Source organism: Tupaia chinensis, unplaced genomic scaffold, assembly GCF_000334495.1.
Source record: "Tupaia chinensis unplaced genomic scaffold, TupChi_1.0 Scaffold000085_1, whole genome shotgun sequence".
In the NCBI taxonomy this organism is placed as follows: Eukaryota; Metazoa; Chordata; class Mammalia; order Scandentia; family Tupaiidae; genus Tupaia; species Tupaia belangeri.
Genome location: NW_006159547.1, coordinates 2791708 through 2801107, shown reverse-complemented (window position 1 = coordinate 2801107; position 9400 = coordinate 2791708). Strand labels below are relative to the sequence as shown.

At 37.3% G+C, this 9400-nt stretch overlaps 1 protein-coding gene across 1 annotated transcript in view; it reads left to right on the top strand.

Annotated features, from left to right (window-relative positions):
- The first annotated feature begins 1 nt into the window (after position 1).
- OSBPL8 (oxysterol binding protein like 8) overlaps positions 2-9400 on the top strand; it is a 180724-nt gene continuing 171325 nt past the window's right edge. The window contains exon 1 of the mRNA XM_006142849.3: positions 2-77. The gene's annotated coding sequence lies outside the window, so the exon portion shown is untranslated. The remainder of the gene's footprint in view (positions 78-9400) is intronic.

The following is a 9400-nucleotide window of genomic DNA, read 5'->3' as shown; positions in this document are numbered from 1 at the left end:
GGGCCCCGGCCCCGCCGCCGCCCCGACCCGGGAGGAGCCGGCTGCTGGCACCCCACCTCTCCCGGGGCTCCGCACCGGTGAGTGTGGCGCCGTTCCCCGAATGGGGGGGTGCGACCGCGTCCCTTTCTTCTCAGGTTCCGAGCTGGGGCTTTCGGGGACTGCTGGCCACCCCGCTCTGAGGAGTTCCTCTTGCACTCCTTTGTCTCGTTCGGACGCGAGGATCGGAAAGGCTGCAGGGTGAAGTGGTTTGGGGCCCACGGTAGGTGCGTCTGCAGCCTTACAGCCGCGGCAGGGGAACGCGGGCGGGGGCGGCCGGAGCGTTTTGCGGGTCCAGGTTGTCTGCCCCCTCCTGAAGTTTGACAGAGCGCCCGGCACGACCCTTCCGGAAGCCCCTGCGCCCGCCCGGGAGAGCTGGCGCTTTGTCGCTCGGTGCGGTTAAGGCGAGGCTCCCTGTGACAGCCCAGAGGAGGCTGTGCCGCGCACCGCAGACCGCACCCGCCTTTGCAGAGCCCAGTGACACGCTGCTGTTCCTCTGAACCTCAGTTCCCTGGCCTTCCTGTAACGTAGGAGGAGAGGCGAAGCCTTTGCTATACTTTTGCATTTAATGTCTATTTTTAAGCTCTCTCTCGAGAATGGGATCAGATCCCAAGGAGCTTCACATGGAGCGTGCTCACTGAGCCACCCACTCAGGACCGGCTGGAGGGAAGCAACAGTAACAGTATATGCCTGTTTTCCATTCACAAAAGTCCTTTAACACTTCTTTATGAGAGACAGCTGCGTTGGGAGACCATAACCTAATCGCATTTTATCTGAATGCTGTATGAAATAATAGGTAATTTGGGATTCTACTTAAACAGATGGGAAAACTTACCTGACTAATGATATAAGCAGTTTGCTTTAAATAAAGAATTTAATGAAATTTTTTGCCTTTTGCTGCTGGGAGACTGAAATGACATCTAAGTAGTAGTAGACTGTCCTGTGTATGGTAGAGTTAGCTTTTCATTTACTTTACTTGAAACAGTGGCAGCAAATTTGTGCCACTGTAGATCTTTTCAGATAATCATTTGAACAGTTTTTTTGTCTGCCTTAGGAGTCCAGAGAGAGCAAGAGTTATGGAGGAACCTGGGCGAATTGCTTGTTAGGGTTTCATCTAAACTTGATCATGCTGAGAGACTGTGATCAGTTTATGTGCTTGCTAGAACCTGTTTTGCAGTAAAATTATTAAGGTCATGCTGGTTTTATAAAACAGGTTGGAGAAGCTAAGGGGAAGGCCATGCAATTTAGATGTCCTCTGTTAAAAATTTATTTCAAATATTTGTTACTTTTTGTTTTTTGATTACAACTGTGAATGGAATGACTACAATATGGCCTGTTCAAAGGAACAGGGAGAAGATGAAACATAAGAGCTACTAGGTCTTTAATTATGGAGATTAAGTTGTGCGGTCAAGTTCCATGTGAACCGTTTGAGCCACAATGCATTGTACACAGGAGCTTAGAAATGTTTGTTTAATTAAAAATGGTCACGGTTTATTTCTTTTTCATTAACTCATAATGATTATTAAAGCTCTGATCTATGGAGAGATGCTGCTAAATTTTTCTGGTAAAATGTAGAGGCAATTAAATTTTTTTACAACGTTTATGGCACATATTTATATATTTGACAATATTTAGTTTTTTGGTTCATTTTAAAATTGGAAACCTTAAAATATACTTCGGGGAATAAATTACGAGTCTGTGTAATGAAGTTATATTTAAGTTTACTTTAAGAAAAATGAAGTTATGAATTTGTAAAATATGCATTACAAAGGGATCTTTCATTTCAAAGGATAAATTGAAGGATTCTAACCAGTGCATGCTTTTAGTACATTTCAGCTTTGCTTAGCTTTAAAATAAGCCTTAAAAGGCAGGTTACTTAAATCAAAGCGTAAAATAGGAAGTAAAAAGTTGATACTTAGATGTAGTTTTCTATTATTATTTTGGAAATGATCTCTCTTAATAACAATACCTGAAGTATACTTTATTATTTGTATTATAATATCGAATGTGGAAAACATTAATGGGGTGATCTTGGAGCATCAGGTGATTTATAAGTAGAAGATGTAGGTCCTATTTTATTCTTATGAATGTGACTTACAAATAAGACATAAATATAGCAAATTTAAAAACCTCTGAGAAATATACTTCTTTTATTGAATGAAAGTGGCTGGGTGCAGGGAGATTAGAATTACCTGATTGGCACAATTGTGGCTGACATACGGTTTTCTTGTAGATGGGATATGGGAAGATATATCTGGACTAATACGTGCAGATTTGATTTCAATATGTGGGCAACCCCTGAGAGATTTTAGATCTATTCTTTTTCCCACCTTGGTCCCCACCCCTCATATGACTTCACAAAGGCATGAAATTGGTGGTCTTATATGGAAGGCATGGTAGAAGGAATTTTTGTCCTTGAAGATGTTTGTAAGATTTATATCTTCTTATAAATCACCTGATGCTCCAAGATCATCCCTATAAATGCTTAATGTATATATATATATACATTATAATGTATAATATATATATATATATACACACACACACACACGCACACACCTATATACACACACACATATATATTTATAATGTATAATACAAATATTAAAGTATGCTTTGGGTATTGCTATTAAGATAGAATGTTTCCAAAATAATGTTGGAAAACAATACATCTAAGTGTTACCAAGCTTGCAAGGGAGAGAGTTTTCTTTAGAGAGTAGGAAAGAAAGCCTTGCCCTGGAACATCATAATTTTATATGCTATATTACTTTTACCTTTGTTAAAGTTCTAGACAAAAACTCTCCATGATAGCAAGGACCTTTCCTATTTTGCTCACCATTGACAATCAAAATGCTCATTAGTTTATGGAATGAAAAAGGGTAGTTCTGAATATATGACTGGAGAACAATAGGAGTATGGGATAATGTAGTCCAGACCAGATACAAGCAGTGAGATTTCATCTGGGAGGAGGGAAGCAAATAATTTAATCTGGAAAACTTTCTTGGAGGATGTAATTATTGAGTTATGTCTTGGTGTAGACTGTATCTAAAGATAAATGGGTGTCTAAGGAGGCAGACAGCATGAACAAAAGCATTTAAATTAGACTGAATAAATTGTCAGTTTAAGCACAGTAAGTCTTTTTTTATAATATGGTGAATTTTTCTTCTCCAGTCACAACTGTTGCCTTTCGCCTGATAAAAAGATTGGCACATCTTCTAAGAGCTAAGATTTAGAGTATGGTCATGTGCTGCATAATGATGTTTTGGTCAACAATGGACCAAATACAGGATGGTGGCCCCATAAAAAACACACAGGTACACCATGTGGCTTAGGTGTGTAGTAGGCTATACATCTAGGTTCCTGTATGTATACTGTGATGATTGCACAGTGACAAACTTGCCTGACAACACATTTCTCAGAATGTATCCTTTTTGTAAGGACATATATCTGTACTTGAATTTTCCAAGTGACAATGGTGCAGTTAAAACAAGAGCATTGAACTGGGGTCAGAAAATTTGAATTGGAGTTCTAACTGCATCTTATACAAGCAACACATCCTTGGGCAAATCACTGGACCTTAGTTTTCTCATTTGTAAAATGAGGACAAACCTTACCCAACACAATTGTTGGGAGAATGAAATTGTATAATGTATTAGAAAGCATGCACCTCAGTATCTAACATATAGGAGGACTTCAACAAATATAGAATTATTTAAAACACTTGTCTCTAGCTCTTTAAAAAATATTTCGATAAATTTGTCACTATATCTTCTTGATCCATCTAGTAGACCCATAGTATTTAAATTTCGTAGAATCAGAGTTTTGAATGGATAGCCAAATTTCAGTTAAGCTTAATGTCTTCTGATAGAAGGGAGGTTCTCATAGCCAGCTGGTGATGATGGTTAGGGCAAGTGGATCTCACATGGCTGACTGCATGGTTGGGTCTTGAGCCTGGTGGTTTGAAAAACACACCACGCACATATGAGTGCCCAAAACCTCAAAAGGAGAATGGAAGAAAAGGGATTGAGGTGTGGCCATCCCCCTGAGAGATGCTTTCTCACTTTCCCTCTCTATAAGTATCTCTTATACCAACTAAAAGAAAAAAAGAAAGGCTCAAGTATATTACTGCTTAATGTTATAGGCTGTCAGGAAGGCTAGATGCCTAATATTTTTAAAGCTTTGAATAAGGGATATGCATGGCAGAACATGTGAACCTTTAGGTTTTTCTATTCTAGAAAATTTGTGACTGAAGGAATTGTCTTTGCCTGGTATGCCACCTATCCAGTATTGTGAAGAAAAAGGTTTTTTTCAGTTATTAAGAAAAAATGTATGAAAAATATCTTCTCTGTTGTTAGTGATGTGAGTGACTATAATCCATGAAGATCTCTACCTTCTGTGTTTTATTACTGAATTCACTACTTTTTGGACAGGCTAATAGACTTCTGCATCATTTCTTATCTTTTCTCTACAGTAACTGTTTGTTCTTTTATGAATCTCAAAATTACATTATACTTTGTGAACTCTTTGTAACATTCACAATCCATAGAGCAATCTGTCTTTTGTATTATATCTAGAAGAGAGTTTTATTATAAAAAGACTAAAAAGAGTCTTGAGTCTTCAAATGATAACCCAGTTATCTACCATCTCCCATATTCATGAAGGAATTGGGGGGAAGAAAATAAAGAGGAAAGGATTTTAAAGCTTGAAGATGCTCTTTCAGAGAAAACAATGAAGATTTTTGATTTAGTATTGTTAAAAATTTGATAGATTCTAAGGGAGATTGTTACAGATCCTGAAGGTGTCTTAGTAGGAATGGTTGGGCATGAACAATAGGTAAGATGTGTTGACTTGCTATCTACCAGGTAATATTCTAGAAGTAGTTAACATGTTATCACATTTAATTTTCACAATGATCCAAAAATGTCAAGGTATTTCATTTTATTCTTTTTAAAACCTGAGGAACTGGGGCCAGCAGGTGGCGTGGTGGTTAAAGTTTTGGACTCCCACATGGCTAACTGTGTTTTGAGTCCCAGATGTGATGACTTGCTTTCTCAATTTTCCTCTCTTTTCCTCTCTCTCTCTCTGTCTCTCTTTGGTACATTCTCAATAGCAAATTAAAATAATAATAATAATACATACATACAATAAAATAATTTTTTGAACAAACAAACAAACTTGAGGAACAGAGGTGTAGAGCCAGGATTTGAACTAAACCTGAGGCACAGAGACACAGAGGTTCAGTAATAGGGGGTGGGACCTACCAAAAGAATTTGAACTTGAGATGTACCTGACCTTTAACATGGGAGTCTATCCTTTTAACTATTGGTTTATACTGCCTTGTGCAGTTGACTTACAGCTGTGTCTTTTGACAGGTCTCGATTTTATGATCTTCCTAATCTGTTTAGGATGTTATTTGATTATGCTTTATAATAAGATGGACCATAGCCTTTATTTTTAAATTTTTTTCATTTTATTTGTATTTGACTGACATTCTACCTTTTTTTTTTTTTTTTTTCTATGACTGCTATAACAAACAGAAGTGAGAAATCACTCCCCAGAGGGGATGGCCATGCTGCAGTCCCTTCTCCTTCATTTTCCTCTTGGGATCTTGGGTATGCACGCACGCGTGCCCAGTAGTGTGAGTTTAAGCCACCAGGTCCGGGACTCCAACTGCGGTCGACTACATGGGAGTTCAGTGACGTAGCCATTATGCCAATTGCTGGTCCCAACATTTTACTTTAAAATTTTAAAGCTATTAGGTCATCAATAAAGTTATGACACATTTTTCTGTTTTTCTATGCAAAAATTGTTTCATAACATTCCCGACTACCCAATACTTGGAGTTGCTATTTTCTCACTTGGGATTTTTAGACTAATGAGAATGAAAACATAGGATATACAGTATTTTAATTTGATGTGTTATAATTAAAAGAAAAAATAAAGAATAAAACTGATTCACAGAACTGGTGTAATGGTTTTTAATGTAGTGATATTTGAGCTATACAAGTCTATATTATTGAAATTTATCTTATCAAAATGACCACTATTACAGTAACTTGTTTTTTGAGTGCCAGATGCATACTTATTAACTTGAGTAGTTTATCAGGTTACATAGTTTCTTACAAAGAACGCTCTGTGGAAGTTATGGAATCCATATTAGGTATATACATACATATATATATACACATACATATATATATTTTTTTTTCTGGAAAGGTTTTTTTGCTATAGGATGTGTGCGCTTGCTAGAAATCAGAGATACAGAGAGACAGAAAGTGAGAAATCACCCCCCAAGAGGGATGGCCACTCCGCAATTCCTTCTCCTCCATTCTTCTCTTAGGATCTTGGGCATGCATGCACATGCGCCCAGTGTGAGTTTAAGCCACCAGGTCTGGGACTCAAACCGTGGTCAACTACACTAGCGTCCAGCAACATAGTCATTAGGTCAACTGCTGGTCCGCATGTTAGGTGTATTTTGATGGGTTTGGAAGTATGGAAGATCCAGGGAGAGCGCAGTCTCAGTCATGAGATGGAATGTTTTGGTGTGAGGGCACAGGTACATTATTCAAGTGGGAAGTAGACTGAGGAACTTTTGGAGACTCACCTTGCTTACTGTATAATTTTACATGTTGTTGTGGCTATAATAACATTTAAGATTAGCAATCCGGAAGAGAAGAAAAACTGTGCCGAACATCAAGTGTGGAATTGGTAATAGTTCCTAGGTTTTGAAAGATGTTAGTACTTTCCAAATAGTCACTGGGAGTAATAGAAGGGCTCTCTAATCACCTGTGTTTTAGAAATCAAGAGAGGCAGAATAGCACAGCCTCTGGAGCCAGACTGCTTAAGGTTGGAACCTGCACAGCCTCTTATTATATGATTGCTCTGTACCTGGCCCTCTGCCAGCATGGAATGACTACCAGGGAAGAAGCAAATAGTGTATTCAGGCAGAGAGAGGGCCAAGGATAACACCCTCTCTGTTTCCCATTGTTCTTATATGGTATGAGAGAGATCTAGAAACTTTCACATACTCTTAATGAAGGAAATCCAAGTTAGAGTGAGAGTCAGGAAACTCATCATGTCAGTAACAGCTTGATGTTATTGTAAGGGGAGGGACCATGCAGTAGAGATAAGGGAAAGGCAGCTGCTTTCTCCCTTTCCCTGTCTCTCTCTTCAGTGACTACATGTGCCCTATAGCCAATTTTAAAAATGATGAAAACCAATAAATAGTATCGGCATTATAAATTTTATACCATAATATGCCAATTATGTAAATTTATTATAAATTTATATAAATTTTATTTAATGGTAGGCCAGATCATATGTTCAGATTATAATTCTTATTATATAGGCCCCATTAAGCAACACTAGACCACTAGATATGTGTGATACTATGAGAGTTCAGTGGGTTTTATTTTATTTATATCAATTCTGATTATTGAATCAAAGAAATATTTGGACATGACCGAAGTCTAAAATTGGATTAAAAAAATTGAATAGGATGTTTTGCTTTTCTTGGTGGTCTTTTTTTTTTTAAGTTTATTATTTATTTCTTTCATGAATAAGATGGAGAGAGACAGCACCCAGTAGCCTTGATACTGTAATCTACCTCCAGCTTCAGCCAGCCCTGGATCATAGATGCGCAAGTGCCTGGCATACTCAGGTCTTCCGATGGGAATGTGGAACCTTCCCATGTAGATGAGCCTTGTGTACTGTCATGTTTAGCACTGCACCACTGTGTGACACTTCTTTTTTTTTTTTCCCATTTGTTTATTTATTTACATTATCCTACAAACATTTACTTTATATATCAATAAATTTTTGCTCAACTCCATTGTTCTTGACAGTTAATAAACAACTTACAAAATTTTCAAAAAACTGAATCTTAAAGATAACTTTCGAATTATTTGTTATAATTTTGTGCCTCTATAACAGAGACAGTATGGTTTTAAATATTTTTGAGAAACTATTTACATGTCAACTACTCAAACTGTTGAGAAGCAAACACCCAGCACACAATTCAATTCACACATGAACCTTCCCAACTCAGTTCTGCCTACCAAGTATTCTGTAGTTTACCACCTGTTAGTCTCTTTTTCTTCCTATAAAGTCTTTCTCAAGGTAATCCTCTGGTTGTGGCTGCTTTTTTTTTTTGGTAATTTCTACTGCTTACAATGCTGAGCTGAAAACGTTCAGGTTATTTTAAGGTACAAATTCTTTCATAGGGCTTCTCTAATCTTCCCTGTTAGGCAGAACTGTTTATGGTGACAGCAATATTTCCAAGAGCTTCTTTTGGCTCTCTTGAGATCTACCTTAGTTCCATAGCTTTCTGGTCATATCTTCAGAAATGATATTCCAGTCAAAGCCCTGGCAATAATGAGTATTTCCAATTTCTGATACAAGGCAGCAGGTGTTATTGAACTTATGCAGATAACCATCCTGCTACAAAATATGAATACTCACAAATATTTTCTAATTCCCAAGAGGTCAGGAAGGAAGAAAGTTTATGTTTCAATTTAAAAAAACAAACAAGCAAAAAAAAAACATTTTAACAAATTGCTGAACCTTTCAATAGCTCAAAAGAAAGCAAAATCCATAAATCTGGAAAACAAAGCATAGTTTAAAAAAAATCAATAATGTTTTAGTCAAAAGTCATAAGATTCTATTTCGTCAGTTCAGTCTCATGTAATTAATCTCTCTTCTTTTGAATTTGCAGTGTTAACTGTGGTTCAATCTTTCCATTTAAATCCTGGAAGTTAACATTCAACGTTATTATTGATATTTCTTGATTTGCCCTGAGCATTTTCTTGGTTGCTTTTTGTTCTCTTATTCCTGTCTATGTGTTTTCAGTTTTCCTAGTAAAGCACTCCCTTCAGAACTTCTTATAGAACTGCTCTGGTGTTGGTAAATTCTTTCAGGTTTTGTTTATCTGAGAATGTTTTTATCTTTTCTTCCCATATGAATGATAACCTTGCCAGATATAGTATTCCTGGTTGAAATTCTTTTTCATTTAACACTTTTAATATATTTTCCAATTCCTTACTTGCTCACATTGTTTCTGATGAGCAGTCTGATGTTAACCTGATGGGATAAACTTTGTAAGTAACCTGACATTTCTCTCTTGCCAATTTCAGTATTTTGTCTTTGTGGTTTTGGCCAGTCTGGCTATGAAGTGCCTTGGAGATCTTCTTGGGTTGATTCTATTAGGGGTCCTTTGTATTTCTTGGGTCTGAATATTTGAATGCCTCTCTAGGTTTGGAAAGTTTTCTTCCAGGATTTCATGAAATAGATTTTCAATGCCCTTATTTAATTTCTTCACCTTCTGGGATACCAATTATCTGGATGTTTGGGCACTTAATGGTATTTA